Source organism: Camponotus vicinus, unplaced genomic scaffold, assembly GCF_025532165.1.
Source record: "Camponotus vicinus isolate PSW18456_S1 unplaced genomic scaffold, iyCamVici1.0 SCAF_10, whole genome shotgun sequence".
Lineage (NCBI taxonomy): Eukaryota > Metazoa > Arthropoda > Insecta > Hymenoptera > Formicidae > Camponotus > Camponotus vicinus.
The window spans coordinates 5355421-5373784 of record NW_028141946.1 but is presented as its reverse complement, the minus strand read 5'-3'; the positions used below and the strand labels follow the sequence as shown (position 1 = coordinate 5373784).

Below are 18364 nucleotides of genomic sequence, written 5' to 3'. Positions count from 1 at the left end.
AGTACTGTAGGTATCAAAAAGCCGCGAGAAAATGGTGCCTGGAATCCTACACAATTTCAATATCACGTTCAAACGAAAGCAATAAATAATCCAACAATTTATATTGGAATAATTTACAAAATATATGTGTATATTTAAAAGCAATTTAATAATTAACAAATAACTTTTTTCCAAATGCCACATTTTTATATATTCAAAATTTTATAAAAAAAAACCTCTTTGTAGTATTTTTTGTTTAACGAAATATCTATATTTTTTGCGTCACATTTTTACAAATACAAGAGAGAATTATAATATAATGCTAATTTATCAAACAATGTATTTATTTAAAAAAAAAGATTTGTAATATATAGCTAAGATAAGTAAGAAAAATATCCTGAATATCATAAATATATTGCTATCTCCACACCTGTGATGCAAATACTCTATGGGGCTTCCTTCTCCTCATAAGAATCTGCACTTTCGGATTCTTCCTTCTTTGTTGGGAATCTGTCGGCCACAAGCATGACACTTTCCCCTCTCGTTAGCTTCCTTCTCGGCATCAGAAATTAACGCGCGCGTAAATCAAAATTCGCGTCGCGACGTACGTCGAATATTTCACGAGTTAACTGTCTTACCGCCTTTGCGGTCGGTAGCGGCGCTTACGGTCGATAGCGATAAAACTCCAACGATGGCCGCGTTAACCCCTTCGAAATAGGGATTTTATTTATCTTTTCGTGAAGAATTTTAATTACGCGTGTAAGTCTTAAAGTCGCTTCAAAAGGTAAGCGCGGCGGGAACATTTTTCTCCCTCGCAATTCTTCTGGATTCTGTGCTACTCACTAACAAAACTTTAATTAGATGCATAAATTACAAAGATGTATCTCTTACTGTGTATCACTTTTCTATACGAGAAGACAGAAACTTCAAAACGAATATTGAAATCTTAAATTAGCTAATTATTTTCTATCCTATTCTCTCTCATTGAAGGCGAAGAGATTCCTCTTCATTGTACAAATACTACTTCATGACTATCTATATTTACCATTTCCATTTGATTTTTTTTTAAATCGAAAAGTGCTAATCGTTTCCACTTCTCATTCTATATGGCGCATAATGATGACAAATTTATCTTTGCTTCTTTATTGGACACATGTATTTTTATTATAAACTGATTTGGTTACATCCACGACGGCGACATGTCAGTCGCTGCGGACGTGACGAGAAGAGATCTGGAACTTAGACGTATGTATAGCTTGTGTCCAGCATGGCTATAAAACAACACCGATGGACGAAACGGATGCGCAACCTTGGAGCTTGAGATCCTCGTCCACCGAACAGAATTCGAGAGCAAACATGGGCGCGATCCGGCGACCGTTTTCGACATCGCGAAGAGACACGAGAAGCACTCCGCATTCATTCCGCCACCGTTTCCCGCGACCCCTCCGAGACCCCTCTCGGCCTCTCCTCTCTCGTTCGGCAATATGTGCCTTCTCGAGATTGACATTTGAATTTCAATGAGCCGCGCGTCGAGGATGCCCGGTACTTCTCACCACTCGAGGCGAGCAGGGAGGAACAACCGATGGCGACGCGACTGCACGTGGATTTCGGACGTGAAAACGGGAATTAGTGGTAATTTTGACGATTCCGTGGAAACCGGTGTGTTTACCCGGATGGAGGGCGAACAATGTCGCCACTTGGGACGGTGTTAATCGTGCTAAACGACGAGCCAGACATATATCTTTGCGTTCTCTATCCGAGATTTCGTAGTTTTATCCAAATAATCGTTAATATTAAATAACGTAGATGAGTAGTATATCCGTTGTCATTTATTCTGTGTAAAATTGCAATCATACTAATATATATATGGATCAATTAAAATATTATATGATTATACTGTGAAAATTAATCATGACTCTTAAAGGTCATCAATTTTATAAAAATTTAAAAGTATTTTAATTTTCTTTGTAATCCTGAAAAATAATTTATGATCTGTAAAACAATGAACAACACAGAGTAGCACGCTTCAGGCATCAGATCATCAAAGGTGTGCCAGGTCTTTTTAAACGGTCGGGTTTATTTTCTTCTGTTGAGATTCTCATAATTTCGCGACCGGACGTTCCGATCGCGGTGACGTGAAATCTCGCGAGCGAGTAAACGACAAACCCCGGATTACAGTGCTTACATATGTTTACTTAAATGGCAGGCAATTAGAAAGACGGTAATGAAAGTGCCAGTCGAATCGCACGTTTCGCTGCTTCACCAATAAAGAGCGTGCTTTATGGCGCGCGCTGTGAACCGACGGACTCAGACCCCTCACCTAAATTTCCCGCGGTCGACATTAAATTCGTGCCCTCGCTCGCTCCCCTCCAATCGAATGGGAGTACCTCCCTCCGATTAACTGGATATTTATTAATTAAGAATAATTGCCGAAATTTACGATATCGTTGGGGTTTACAAGTATCGAAACGATTCGAGAATTCGCCACCGCCTTTTCTCCTCCAATGTAGAATTCACGAAATCGAGGTAATTCGTGATTAAAGACGTTTTAATAAGCTTGATTCATTTTGATCGTATCATTTATACCGACAGATTTTTAATGTTTAATCGATAATAATTGAATTAAATCAATAAAGTGATGCTTTTTAATAATACTTATTATTATTCTATTAAATAATATCGCTTTTCTCTTGTAAAGATTTGCGTTTCCGGAGTTTATGGGAAGGACTGGACGATATTGCACGCTAAAAAATTCAGTCTGAGGCGAATACTTGTCCGATCTCTGCATCAACGATCGATTGCCTGATTTGTTTCCCGGTCGGAGCAACCGGAGTTCGCGCGCTAGTCGTAAGTCTCCATCGCGATAAGATCGATTCTCAAAAGCTCCCGCGCCCCGATAGGTCTCGAAACTTGCGCTGCGCTCGCGCCGTTATCGTGAATTGAGGCGCGTCTTGTGGGCGCATAAGCAGCCCTGGTACACCTGTAAGTCCTCTCCTTCATCTCTCTTTCTCTCCCTTTTCTTTCGCATCTTCGGGGGTATCAGTTGCTGATCGATTCAACCCGTGGGTGGTCTCGGCTACACTCGAGTACGCGCTGTAACCCTACTCTCCGCCAAGACTACCCGGTGTCCTGAGGATTTTCGTCGCGACTCCTCGACGCATCGTCGCTAATACACCAAACTTGGCATCGAAATCGGTCACCGTATATCGCCCCCACCGACTCGCGAAGGGACGTACTTTATGGGACTTTGTACCGCCCGATCGCTGAGAGGTAGCCCATGCAGGCAGAAAAATGGTAGCTTGCTATCGTGCAACTCGCAATTCATGAATTCGACGGACTTGTATCAGAGATATTCGCCTAACATCGATAATTTTTAAGGAAACATTGAATGGTACCGTTAAAAATACCGAGAAAAAAATTGTTATGTGATGGACAACATTGAATGGTATCGTTAAAAATACCGAGAAAAAAATTGTTATGTGATGGACATTACATGAAAGACGTTTCTACGAATGAAATTCATTACAGATATATTTGTGCTTTGATTTTATAGTTGAGTAAATTCACTGGAAAGGCTTCACCCGGTACGTAGAATAATATGACACTAGAACGTAAAAGAGACCGAGACAAATGATGTACAGGAGTGGTAACCACCGAGTCCACCGATGATATCGGATCTATCTTGGCCATCTAAAAGTATCAGTTGAAATCGCTCTTGACCAGTCTCGAAAGTATGTCGGCATGTCAGGATCGTTAACACTTTGAAGACGATACAGCGGACACAAATCACATGGCGGAGCATAATCGATGCGGACAATGTATCTCATTCTTAAAACGTCAAGTAACATAGTGTCACTCATATTTCGACATTTAATATACATTCGTTATTTTCAAAACAATACGATCCCCGCAATTTTAATGGCACGCTGGCTAATGATGGAGAGACATCATAAATCTTTGGTTCGCCTTTATTACGGTGGTGCGCACGAAATATATAAGGAGGATCTATTACATTCTCCGATAAGCATCGTTTAAAGAAGGTTGAGAATATTACTAACGAAAGTATAACGTCCTTGCATTTGCTGCTGTTATAAATTAATATCCTGCGCTTGTACGTCCGTTGCATTATGAGCTATGCGCACGAAGGAGATATACATACGGTCTTGCCTTTATCGAGTTTAGATCAACCCGTAATATCACGCTAAGACGTATGCGCCTCATTAATTCGCATTTGCAACAGGTCGGTCGTATATACAGATTCCGACCAACCCGCGCGAGGACTCTCATTGTCGCGCTTGAGATCTCACTTTCGAGTCGGCCCGCAAATATCTAGTAGCTTACTGATCCTCCGATTAATCCACGAGGGGTCGACAAATCAAAAGCGACGTACTTACACGCTTATCCGGACGCTGATATATCGCATCGCGCGTGGCATAAACAAATTTTTTCTAAATCAGCTGATCCGACGCGCTTCTCCACGATATAAATTCGTAATTTCAGATACGACGTGAATACACGCTCTTACTGTCTTTATATCATAAGACGAAGAAAATGCTCAACTTGAGATAAAAAATAATAAATTAAAATAAATTAAAAAAATAAATTGAGATAAAATGAGAAATTTGATATGGTTTCAATATTCGATATATCGATTAGCGCAAAAATAGGAGCACATTTCAAAATTAAAAAGTGCCATCGCAATTACTTTTACATTTAGAATAAATACTTTTGCCGTTCTATTATAATTAAGATTATTAATTATCACGGGAGAATTCGCAGGATGAGAATTTTTATCGCATTATCTTGAGAAGAACAATGTCGGATGACCGGAAAAGAAGAGGCAGGTATGAATTCCGCGAATACTTTTATATGAGAAAATTCTTCTCGCTGATTCTGCGAGGGTGCGTTTTTTCCCGTCACATTGTCACAATAGATTTTTTCCTCGTCCTACAGTAACGAAACGTTAAGAAAGCAGCATGTTTTGTGCCGCGGGTTAAACGTCGGCTTTCGCCTACTTCCATCGCTCCTTGTTCTCCCGCCGGAGAGGCGCGAGAAACGAGATACGAGAATGAGATACGACGGAAGTGCGACACCACAGAGCCGTAAGGTAGCCTACCTTATGAATCCTCGCGCCGATATGTACGAGCGGGTAGTGCGAACCTTACGTGCCGCCGAGAGGCGTACGCGTCTCTACGGGGGTGGTCCGCGTTTCTCGCGCCGTATCGAGGGAACCAGCCGCTAATCATGTTCCCCGTTATACGCATCGTCGACGTATCCGCTACGTCTCCTCGCTACCACCGGTCGTTGTGGTCGGCGGGAACACGGCGATGCATTATCCGCGGCAGCTCGGGCGCTACCTGGCTGCGCCTGTCAACCTACGCGTCGCGTCGTTAGCTAATTTCGCAACCAAATGTTTCTCGCCGCCTCTGTATTTCATACAGTCGCTCTTTCGCGGATTCGATGAGAACCGCGTTGCAAAACAGACCCATTCGAGAATAAGGAATTTAAGACAATGTTAAATGTGTTGCTGGATAAAAAAATTAATTTCTTTTTCTAGAGAGAAATTTCAAAGTTATACAAAAAGGGAGCGTCTAATTAAATGTTTAATAGAAGAAGTCAATTCTGTAAATTGACCGAAGAATTTATACTTGAAATTTGTGGCAACGCACAAAATGTACACAATCTGTATGTAGATTATATAATTTGGGAGAAATTTTACACACACGCGCGATGGTGATATTTCTTTTGCGAAGGTCATACGCTAGATTGCATTCGCAGTCTTGTAGCACACGGCGGCCCCTGCGTTCGCACAAGCGTTCGATGAGCCGTGCATTCTCGAGGAACGAAACGTCGAACACGTGTCACGTTCAACGAACGACACGCGGGCGCACCTAATCACACAACGGTGGTCCGCGCGAGGTGCGTGTACTTATGAGTTTCTCGCTCCTAGGTGGTACCATACGGCGTACACACAATACCTGCGACTTGTATGCTGCAACGGTGAAACCCGGCGGGATTTCACGGCGCAGAAATCTTAATTCCTGGAAGAGAGAAGAGGAGGAAGCGGGCGAGAGAGCGTCGAACGGCGGGAACAGGGTGCGGAGGGGAAAGGAACGAAGAGGGAGAGAGAATAGGAATAAGAGGAGAGAAGGAGGAAACGCGGTTCGGGAGCTTCGTCCGATGGTTATACGAGGATAATGCAGATAAATCGTAATCCCAACGCCACGAAACGAGTGCCGATTAATTCCGAGATGAGCCCTGTCAAAATACAGGCGCGCCGTGAGGCCCGCTGTTCTCCCGCGCGTACGAGAGCTAATCTTGACTAATAACTGTCGCAACTATAAGCGCGAGGCGAAAAGGTAGAGCCCGTTATAGGTCTATGAGAGGCGACGGAGCGGCGTCTTTTCGTCGTCCTACGCCGGCCTCGTATCGTCTCACGATAGATACGTTCATAGATCAGAGATTATGAACCAATCGTTTTCATGCCGTACGAAAATTTATCGTGACGAGGACTTACTGCTAACTCGGCTTCTCAGATCGACGTGTTTCCGAAAATATTAGAATTAATTAATTTAATTTTAATTCCGAAAATAATAGAATATCTTTCTAATTTAAAAACATATATTCAAGTTTCTAAAATATTGCCAAAGCGAAAAAAAATACACTGGGTAGACAAAATTTTTTAAAAATATCGAATATATCTGAAATTGGAAATATAATTATAGAGAAAACATTTTACGTAATATAGAATATTTTACGTAACAGATTTACATAACAAATTTATTTTAAGGTGTGTTAATATAAGTTATCGAGCAATTCAATATTGAAAATGTAGGGAGAAAAGGAAAGTATCACGCCTGGAAACGACACGAGGGAAACTTTATGGTAAATCGTAATCGAGATCATTGCCGATGCGAATGCATGCGATTTACTCATGCCGAGATCACGGTGTTCGTTCTAAATCCGAGATTGGACACTTAGCAAAAGGCGAGAGATGTCGGCCGACGGCGCAAACGCCGCTCGTTCTGCCGAGGTATTTCTCTCGACTACGTGACCGACCATCCCCCGAATGACATTATGCGCTGACCCCGACGTACAGTCGATCCACAAAAGGGGGATCGAATGATCTGTTCGCGGTACACCTATAAGAATAGCCGGTAAAAGCTGCCTCTCGACACGTGATTGCGCTCGATCTAAGGAGATCTTTTTCTTACGATTCGAGAAATACGTTTTCGCACGTGGGAAAATCAATATGGATTCACCAAACCGGAAGTGCGTCGATCGAATCGATCGTTCGTTCAATATCGTGCGGCCGGATCGTAAAGAGTGTTTTCTTTCGAGATAAGCTTGTCGATGAGTTGCGGCAAGATTGATCGCTGAAGAAATGGCGTGACCGAAAGGTTTGTATGCTCGCTTAATTGCACAGAGAGAGAACTCGGAGGTTTTTATTACGCCGCCGTTACATTCTGCCGCGAAGCACGCGATCCTCGAGACGTTAGGAACAAAGTATTACGATCATAAATAAGGGTGGCGTAATTACTTTAACAATTACCATTATCTCCGTTTCCCCTTCTGCCGCCTTCTGACGTTGTTTGCCATTTAAACCCTTCGCGATCCTTCTCCTTGCGATGTATCTTCTTTGAGAATTTTCTGCGTTAACGGCGAGTGAATACTTGCCTCTTTTGTTTCCGCGTTTTGACCTTTTCGTGCGAGATCTGTAATTAAAAAACATTTTATATATTTTATTCGCTTCTACAGAAAGTAATATAACGTAATATAAGAGTCATAAAATCTATCTTTTTATATTCTTAATTTATAATTATTAATTTTATATCGAAATTTTATAATTTCCAACTCGGAAAGTTATCGATTCTTCAATGTTAAAAGAATTAGAATTTTTACAAAATTTGATTTTACGTATCCATTTTTTAAAATATCCTTTATAAAAATATTAAAATATAAAATGTAAAAATCTCTCTTAAAATCTTAGGTTTAATAAACTTAATTGAAAGAAACATTAGGCACACCGTACATCATCGATCTTTGAATCTTTCGAAGATACGGGGATCTTCGCAGACATTATCTGAATGGAGTGTACGAGAACGAACGCAGCTAAGGTGTTCGGGGAGCAATCAGCGTTAAGTACAGCGATTCCCCGAGAACCATGACGCCATCTTGTTACGTGAGCGTCGTTTGTCTCTGACATATGATCCAGGGAACCCGTTGGTTGCCTTACCTGTGTCAGTTTCTTGCACGTACGCCGCGTACCGCCGTCGATCGCGATGGGACCGCGGAGGAGGATGTCTGAGCGAGCGCGCGGGGATCTGGATCGAAGATCGGAGATGGATACGCTCGCGAAACAAATCGATTCCGATGATAAGGCTCGATCGAATCCGTATCCAATGTGCCGGTAATTTGCCAAAGAATCAGCCGGCGCGTAGATGTGCCAGACCGTATTAGGAGCATCAGCCATATGCGTCGAATAGACTCCGACTTTTCTTCTCGATACGATCTTTTTCTTATTATATTTGCGAATTGCATCATATCCCGGATTACGTCGAATGTTACTTTCAAGTATCCATCTTAAATAGTCTATAATATATTCTTGCGTAGCTTTCAGATTCCAAGTGTCAATCAATATTGCATTCTGCTTGAATTCTGATACAAGTACAATCGGTAACAGTCGCTCTTGTATAATAAGATGTGATTGCTGGTGGATCAAGTTGAAGCAATAGATTTATAATGCATTCAATTGAAGGAATGTCATCGTTAAAGGTCGATTGAGAGTCAAGAAGAATATTTTTCAAGAAAACATTACATAATTCCTTACAAATTACTTTTTTTAAATCTCTTATTATACTTTTAATTTAAGAATAGATTATCTTATATTATCTTATATTACATAGATTATCTTATATTACGATATTGTATAATGTCATATCATATTATAAAGTTGTACAAATAGATCTCTTTTCGATTCATTATGCGTGCGAAAAGCGAGTAGCACCGCGTTGAAATTCCGTGCGTGAGAATGTAATGCGTAAATGTGAAATTCGCGGTTTCCATTATTCCATTAACATCCTCTTCGAAATAATGAATTTGCTTTTACGTCACTGTCTCATTCGATCATAACATTCCGGGATTATTTATTATCGATCGCATCGATGTATCTCAGGGAACGCAGCTCACTATCAATTCGTTGCGGCTGGGGTCGATTAGCGCAATCTACACGATCGAAGGAATATATCTATCTTTGAAATAGATCTGAATAGCAGTTTAACGGCTGGAATCGACCAGGTGCCTGAGCATATCGGAGACACGTTTCGTAGGCTCGATCGAGATCACGATCTCGATCTCGATCCTACCTTTGGCGACGAGAAAAGGGGGCACGAATCGCAGCAAGGAGAGAAAAGGAAACAGAGAAGGGGACAACGATGGGGTCCGGAGAGTTCGCGCATCGGCCACTTCCCATGTTAATATCTGGTTATGCGTAAGGTATGGAGGCGTACGGCCAGTTTGCATGGAAACTAAGGCATTACCGTCGTGGACCACCGGAGTCGAACCACTCGTCGAACGGCCCTGTTTGCCGACACCTCGGTGGACGACTCGCCGGAACACCCTACCCTTCTTATCTCTCTCCCCTTCCTTTATCCTCCACAGCTGTTCTCTTCTCGCTCGCGCTTCTGCTCGTCCCCGCGATTCTCCGATTCTTACTCTCCCTCGACATTTCGTTCTCTCATTTGCCGCGGATGTTGAGATTACGCCAAAGTATCATCGCCGGATCATTGCGGCGGCGGTTTTATCGATACCGGCAGGGTCGGTCGTTCAGGTCTAGGGGCCGCCGCGACCTATCGGCGTTAACGATCGCGCATAGCATCGTATCTCGCCGATCGGCGAATTAAATGGCGAGACGGAATCGCTCACATCTCGCGCTCCTTTCGGATAGATAAAGCCAATGCTGAGAATCGCGTTGGGAAATAAGATAACGCGCAATGTTTCGAGGAAACTTTGTTGTTCCAATAATTGTGTATCATAAAGTTTTCTTTTATTCGATAAATGTAGTAGAATTTTAATTTTGTTATATGTACGTATTTTATATAGAGCAGTGTTTCTTCTCTTCATCTCTTCTTTCTTTCTCGTATGTGTTATCTGTCTTTTTAAAGTATTATCCCACGAGAGAAAGTTTTCTCACTGCACTGTTAGATTGGGTGTCAATTAGACGTGGGCGGTCCATCACACAGGTCTGCTTTATTCGGATATTTTTATTTGGAGATGCCGGAGAACTCGTTTCTCTCTTTTTCCTCTTCTCTCTTTTTACGAAATTTCCTCGATATTTTTCGACATTCTTCTTAATAACAAGTTAATTTAAATTAGTCGAAGCATTCATTCGATAATTCTAGATAAATAAATATTCTGGGAATTTGAAGCATTATATCTTGCCACATCGCGACAGATATATTATCAATTCAATTAAAATTTAATTTAACAGTTTGTTATTTATCAATACACATGTAAATAAAATTAGGAAAGAGAGAGAATAGAATCAATCAAAATCCCGAGTAATCCTTTTCGCTGCACTCAGCCCTGTTACATTTAAGACTGCATGTCTATGTTCCATATGTCGGATCTAAAAAGCTAGCCGGCGCCCACACTAGGCTTAAGGAGGTTCAAAGTTTCCTCCGCAGTCGTTTACGCCTTATTTATTCTCGTAATTTACTCCCACGCGATTCTTGCGCGCTGGCAATTTACTTTACGACGATCATATCTGAAAGTGGCCGGTAGAGAGAATGCTGCCCGGATCTACACCGAAGTGGCCTGAGATCGCGCGGATCGGGGCCTCTGTTCGCAGCGGCGGCCCTGGATAATGGGCCCAACGAGGGAAGGTAGGAGAGAAAATGGGCGATGACGCGCCGGTGAAAAAAAAAATTCAACCAAGAGAGAAGAGAGCGGCCGCGCGTCTCTTCGCGTTCATCCGCGACGGCGGTTTATGGACTGTCGGCGCGGAATATAAAAAGTCGCGGCGAGCGTTGAGCGTACTCACGGCGGATACTTTACGATTCTTAAATGTCGCGACCGCGGGAAGGCCGCCGTTTCGATCTCGTCGCCGCGTCTCTTTTTCCGCCGATTCCGGATTTCGAGCTGATGTGGGGAAAAACTACGTGGAACTAATGTTAAGCGAAAGAGCGAGCATATATCTCTCATATCTCGCGTATCTGTGATTAGGATCATATCGAAGATGCATCTCAAATTGAGACACGGTTGTGCTTCAATGTTAGACAACAAATCATACAAGCGCGCGAAGAAAACGCGTCGTCCCCGATACGTCGTATCGCTATTTATAATGCATAATCGGTTTCCGCGATAGGCATCTCGGAAATGCGACCTCTGACAAGCGGAGGACATCGAAAGTGGTTAAACGGCGTTGAAAGAAAGAGGGATCATATCGCACCAGGTATTTATTCCTATAATGGATCGCAATTACTTGCTTATGCTGATATTCGCGCTCGTACATACAACCTTCGACGGCATTTTCAATTAAATCAATCGAATCAATACGGCTGTTACAAGCGAGCCGCATTCGCGGAATAGATTTACTGATGCTTGAAGGATATCTGGATTCTTAAGCACTCATCATGGAGATGAGCCATTAAAGGTCTGAGTAAGGAGGCATATGCTAAGTATACTCAAAGTGTAAAGACACTTTCACGATTAATTAAAATAGGAGATGATACGCTGATCAGCCGATAATGCTGCTACATCGCGCTACATTTTATGAAAGATTATATAGATAGAAAACATACCAAGGTTCTAGAATACCGTCCCGTAATGCTTGCATCATCGGAGATTTTAAGGCTTTCTACGAGTTGCTACTTGAACGCGGTGCCATTTTTTAGAAACTCAGGATAATTGATTGCGATTACATATTGACGGTCTAGACCTGCTGCACTCTCTGACACTCTCGCTTACACAATCCCCTGCTTACGACTTCCCCACAAAGACTTTCTCTTATTCTATTCTTAATTGCATGTACTACTTCTGTATCCTACTTGCACATCACTCGTCCATGTGTACACATACTTTCTATATTTATTATCTAGAATTTTTCTGTTCCGATATCACAGATGCGTTCATTATTCTCTTAAATAGAATCAATATATTATTGTTCAAAAGCACTGAATGGTCATTGATAATCTCAATTATAAGTATAGCACTGTAAATCAGTGATATCTCACTGACAGAATCAATTAGATAACGGCTGTTTCAATTAGTGATATTTTACGCATCTTGCAATATTATATATGAGAAAAATTTTTGACAATATTTTTCGTTAAACAAATCTCTGAAGAAATAGTCTAATATTATCAATAGTCTTGTCCATTTTTTATAAATTTACATTTAACAATTGTTATATTTAAAAAATATATAATTTTAAATTTGAATAATAATTTTACATATATGTTTCATTTTTCCAGAAATATGTGTATGTATTGGAGGCTTTCCCAAAAAATAATGCATAAAATGGAAAAACCTTTAAAAGCTACATCTTATAAATATATACAATTATTACTGATTTTTAAATAAAATCTTATTGGCTCTAATTAATGAAACGGAGGAGCAAAGTGCGAATGGTTTCACTCAAGATCAGTGAAATACTCTTTCTTTCGATGAAATTTTGTCTCATTATTATATATATAATCAGTAACATTTTCATTGATTCACTCGAAAGACTATAATCTATAAATTTATGATCAAAAGACAACGTTGAATAAACGATGCTAAGTGATAATAACGTTCACTCTCTTAAATAACTTGCGAGTTTCACGTGACGAATAAATATGCGTCGTTATTTTCGCCGGATTTCGCATCGCATATATCCCGTGGTTCTTTTTAAAAAAAAAAACATCTCGTACGCGTCGGGCACGCGGAATGGAATTTTAAACATTCGTACCCATTCAAGCCCGGGTCGACGTCCACGTGGATAACATCCCATCGGACATGGGTGTCGCTGATGGTGTTAGCGCGGCAGCGTAATCGGCGCTAACAAGGATCTTTAAATTACAGACCGCCGATAAATATCGCGCGGGATCGCAGAGTCCACCCGGATGTGGTGAGAGAAAGACGGTCCAATTACGCAAGTGTATTTATATTCATTCGTTGTGATGCTCATTTTCAGTGTGCATGATTTAACGAGGAAAATGCGAATGAAATTTATACGCGAAATCGAAAGACTGGTTGCCAAAAATCTAATACAGATTTAAATATAAACAAATTAAAAGTTTTTTATACAAGCAGACGATACAAAGTTCATGGATCTGTAATTGGATTGCTTATTGTGCTTTACAACAATAATATCATTCATTTAAATCAGTTAGAGAAAGATGAAGCGTTACCGGTCTGCAGAACCAAAATGCGTTAAATAAACTGCGTTAATGGCAAATCCGAAGGAGTTAATTAGACGGTGAAAAGAGCCTCGCTGTGTGAAATGGGCGATACGGTATCGGCGTGGCGGCGATGATAATTCCGCGAGAATTGAATTTGCCAATTAGCAACGCGAGAGAGAGAGAGAGAGAGGCAGGAGTAATTCGGGGGCGCCCCCGTTGGCCGCGTGAAAACACACGCGGACACACGCGGCGTCGGGCGTTAACGGGCGCAAAATGAATTATCGTTTATACGCGGCTCGCCGCGCGCAAATTTGCATTGGCGTGGCGGGTCCCCTGCCCGGCCCGACTCGGCGCGGGTCCGCGCGTTGTCCGCTCCTCGGGCCCCGCTCCTCGGTAGCCCCACTTCGCACCTTCGGCAACGGCATAAACTGTGCCCACTGTATCCGTCGTGCCGCCGCGCGTTTATTTATTCCGATGCCGGCCGGTAGCTTTATGGCGGAAAATTAGCGAGGGTTATACGCGAATGCTGCGACTTGTCGCCACTTAGAGCCGTCGATGCATTGAGCGTTTCTTTAATGGACGAGACGACACGCCCTCCTTAGCGCCCTTTTTAACACCTACCGGCCGCGCCAAAGTGAGCAGCGCCCGCGCCAAGAGGCGCTCCTCAAAGGCATCTTTAAAAAGCGGGATACGCGCGCGTTCTGCGGCTAAAACGGAGAGGAAGGTCGATTAGCGAGTTCCGCGGCTCGATTTCATCCCGCTCGTTCGCTCACAAGTGGACGCTTTTACGACTCCCCGACGGTTAGTCGCATTGTTCGACGGGAAGTGGAGAAAGGTGAGCGCGTGACGAAAGTTGCGTCTCTTGAAAGCGGAACGACGTAGCTCGCTGAATGGGATGCGTGTTTTAGCATCTCGCGCGTTTAGAGAACGCGGCTATTCGTTTGATTGGATAATGGTTGCACGCACACGCACATGTGGATATACGTAATTCTCTTGAAGTTTTCTGTCAAGTATCAATCGAAAAAAATGTGATTGTTATCTTACTTTTTCTCTCAATTTCATTATAACACATATTTTATCGCAAGTAATCTTTATCTTTATGATGTTTATAGAACCACTCAATTTTTGTGAACACAAAAACGATATATTATTTAACACAAAGCATTGTGTGTCTATTTAAAACTCTTCCTAGATAAAATCATCCGCATTATTAATGAAACACTTATCAAGCAATGACTTAAATACTCAATACCGTTAACTACTTAAGACGTCAGCTTTGAACGTCAGTTTATTGAAAGTCGCAAATCCTTGTCAACGCGTTTTTGATCCACCTGGGTAGAATTAGGCGCGTTAAAGGCGAGTCGTGACGCACTTTCTCGCGATTCGCGTTTGCATCTTTTTTCCCCCTCCCTTTTCTCCTCTCTTCGAGATCTACGCACTGAATTCTCAAGTGTGCCGTCTCGTCTTCGAGATTTTCCTCGAGAGTTCTCCATAACTCTGGTGTGACGAGTGGACAGCCCGTGACGGGTATCCACGTTGTTACGCACCATTGAGTTCCATATGTCGAGAATTACCTCGAACTAATTCGGTAAAAATCAATAAGAATCAAAGAGTATGCATCTTTTGCTGATTCTTCATACGTGATAATCTTCATTGATTCTACATACGCGATTAATACACGATTAAAACGCGATATTTAATAATGATGTTCAGTTTAATTGAATATTTTTCAAAACATAGGACTAAATGACATCTATAATAATAATATTAAAATATTTTAATTTTAATTTATATCGCGCGTGAATAAAAGAAATTAAATTAAAATAATTAAGATATATATTAAGTATTTTAATAAATAAAAAAATAAACTTTCAAGAGATGAACATCGACATTACACATTTCAAACAATGCGATTGATGCATTAAAAAAATTTAACAGAAATATAAAAATATGTGTATATACATAATGTTACACTTATTTCATTACAGTGTATAATAGACTTTTAAATACAAATACGCGGAAATTCGTTTTGGACAATAATAGAGACTCGGCAGCCTATGTGTCGCCACGTGAAATTGCAAAGCGTCATCGTCGCAACGCTGGCAACAGCTCGTAATCAGCTGTCGTCGGTGATAGAAAATATTGAGTAGTCGCGGGAGAAGTCGCGAAAAGTCATCTCGTCGACATTGCGTCGGTGGCGCGAGATCTACTCGGCGCGCGTCAAGAGAGACGACGCAGCGACGTGTAGCCGATGCGTCTCGCTTTCAAGATTTCCTTCGAGAGTACTCCGCAAATCCTCGCCGACGACGACGGTGAACTACCCACGAGAAAAAGAGAGGGATACCTGCGTCTCTCCGTTAAGTTACAGCGACTGGCGCTTAACCCCTGACACGACGTACAATAGCCAGACGGGACTCCATAATTGTTATTTTAATAAGCTAATTTTCGCTGCGTTCGACCGGCGCGAACCACACGGGTAGAACACCGGAGCGACATGGAACGGAAGAGGAAGAAAGAGGAAAGAAAAGGGGATAGGAGAGGGAGAAAGAGAAAACCGAGACGAGAGAAAGAAAAAGGATGAGAAAGTGCACCGGGTAAGGCCTCATCGACGACTGCGTCGGACGCGTCGAGATTAACGGCCGTACTTCCGAGGGGTTCGACGATTTACCCGTAATAAACGTAGCTACGCTTCTTACGCCGCGATTCGTCCTATCCTGGACATAGTCTTTTCCGCGAAAGTGTCCTTTTCCTACGATTGCGTTTCGTCGTTCCGAGTGTACATACATATCCCGGAAGTTATTGCGTGTTCATGCGATGCAAATAAGAATAATCGTGCTGTTCGAAATTGCGCTATTAGAAATTGTATTAAAAGATCTCGCACAAGGAGAGGAGAAAATTATAATCATTTGGCAATCAAAAAAAAAAATAAAACGTCAGTTTAAATTGCTTTAATCCAAATTTGATAAATTAAAGATACTTAAATAAAGAGAACTATTTAAAGTCACGTTAAACATGTGATTATAAAAAACTGACTTTCTCTGTAGTTGAACCATGCCTTTCGACGCAAGCTTTAATCAATTTCTTCTTTATGGCGCATAAATACTTTTCCCCAAGCTATTTCACGCGTTGCATTGATTAAAGGAGAAAGTGTCACAACACTTACTGTTTACAAACTTCACAATCGCTTCAAACAATTTATCTATAAAAGTGCAAATTATAATTTAGCCTTTTTTTTCGAGTAATAGTTTACTGTAAAAATAATATAATAATGGTATAATAACAGTAATGTAAAAATTTTTATGGGGTTATACTATCAATTTTGTTTGCTAAAAATTTTTCAAGACATCAATAAAAAATATTAAGAAAGATTAACTGTAGAATGTTGAAAAACTAAATACCTAAATAATAAATTTGAATATAGAAAGATGTTTAATCGTAAGATTTCTTTTTAGCACAAGTTTTTTATAAATAAACTATATATAATATTTTTCAGTTACGCGTGTGTTTATTTTTATAAATATGCTATAAAAATGAATCATATAATTGGATATAATTTGCGAATCCTTTACCGTTTTAAAAATATTTCCTTATTACGAGTCTTTGAGAGATACAATATTACCTTTGACGGGGGGGGGGGGGGGGGAATTCAATTCTACATTACTATTGCAAGGGTTACGGAAAAGAGAGATTGAGAAAGAGAGAGAAAGAGAGAAAAGCCGAGATGAAAATGCGGCGCGATTAATTCGGCCGAGATAAATCGTAATGAGCTTATCGCTCGGCTGGCCGGCCGCAATATGCGATTCCGCATCGCTCGCTTCTAAGCGAGCCTCAACGGCAGAACGTTCACTCGCATTAACGGCTTATGGGATTCTCGCGTAACGTATTTACGACGACAAAGAAAAATCCGGGTTCCCTCGGCGCGCGCATAATATACGCTCAAATCCGCTATTCTTCAATTACGCCTCTACTCGCGGAGCCGCGGAGCTCTCGACGAACTCTTCTTCTTCATACGTACGTGCGTGCGTGCGTGCGTGCCTGCGTGCATGCGTGTTTGCGCACGAGCCTGCCGTCGTTGGTGCACAGGTCGATGTGAGAGCGCGTGGAGTACGGGTTACCACCCGCGGGTCAAAGGTCGGGTATCTCGTAAGAGAAAGAAACGGGGTAGAGGAAGATGGGCGTGGTTCGTATTTGAAGTAGAATCGACCCTCCACCTTCTATTCCCTTCGTTCGAAGGAGGCGCGCATAGACCGTCAAGGATAACGTCGTCGGAAAGCATCGCGAATTCAAAAGAAATTCCCATCTTATCCCGCCATTCTCGTGTCGCGATACGAACGGGTCGATCTTCATCTCGCCTCTTCGTCCGCCGAGATTTATTAATTCCCGCGAATTAATCGGCGCGTGGGGCGAGTTTGGATTTCGGGCTCGTTGCCCGAATCGGAAGGCGGGATTTACGGTGTTTGTGTCGTGCTTGAGGTTTTATTAGTAGTGATTAAGCTTGGTGCCGGCGTACGATTAGCCGGCACCAAATTATATACGTCGGTACCGAGCTTGAAACGACGGCATCGCGAAGAGCGATTGCGCGCAAGCATGCTATCGAGAAATTAGACAAAAGGCCGATACGCATTTTTAATCAGAGAAAGACAGTCGATTCGACCTGCAACGCGCGATAAAGTCTCGCATAAACTCCGTAGACGCGTAAGAAGCTCGATCATCGCGCGCAAATGTGGATGATTACATCTCGTAGCTATAAATTTACAATGTAGCAACCAAGGAGGAATTAGAAAGAGATGCAGCTCGCGATCGATGGCTAAGAGAGATCTTAAACAAATTCCTATAACGTAACTCCACAAATAAGAATCTCGCATGCGTTTCATTGACATCGCTTAATTAATGCCCGACCTCGACGTGTATAAATCAAACGTGTTAATTCTTCAAGGTATCATTCGAGAACTATAGAACGGATCGTTTTTCTCTGATTACAGTGTTCGCGTATATTGATATTA

General features: G+C 41.8%; 1 long non-coding RNA gene across 4 annotated transcripts in view; it reads right to left on the bottom strand.

The window, feature by feature from the left end:
• The window catches only part of LOC145960214 (uncharacterized), a 264245-nt gene that overhangs the window by 24244 nt on the left and 221637 nt on the right, over positions 1–18364 (bottom strand). For all 4 annotated transcript variants that reach the window (XR_014435303.1, XR_014435304.1, XR_014435302.1 and 1 more), the window contains one exon: positions 7532–7694. This is a non-coding gene — a long non-coding RNA (uncharacterized LOC145960214). The remainder of the gene's footprint in view (positions 1–7531; positions 7695–18364) is intronic.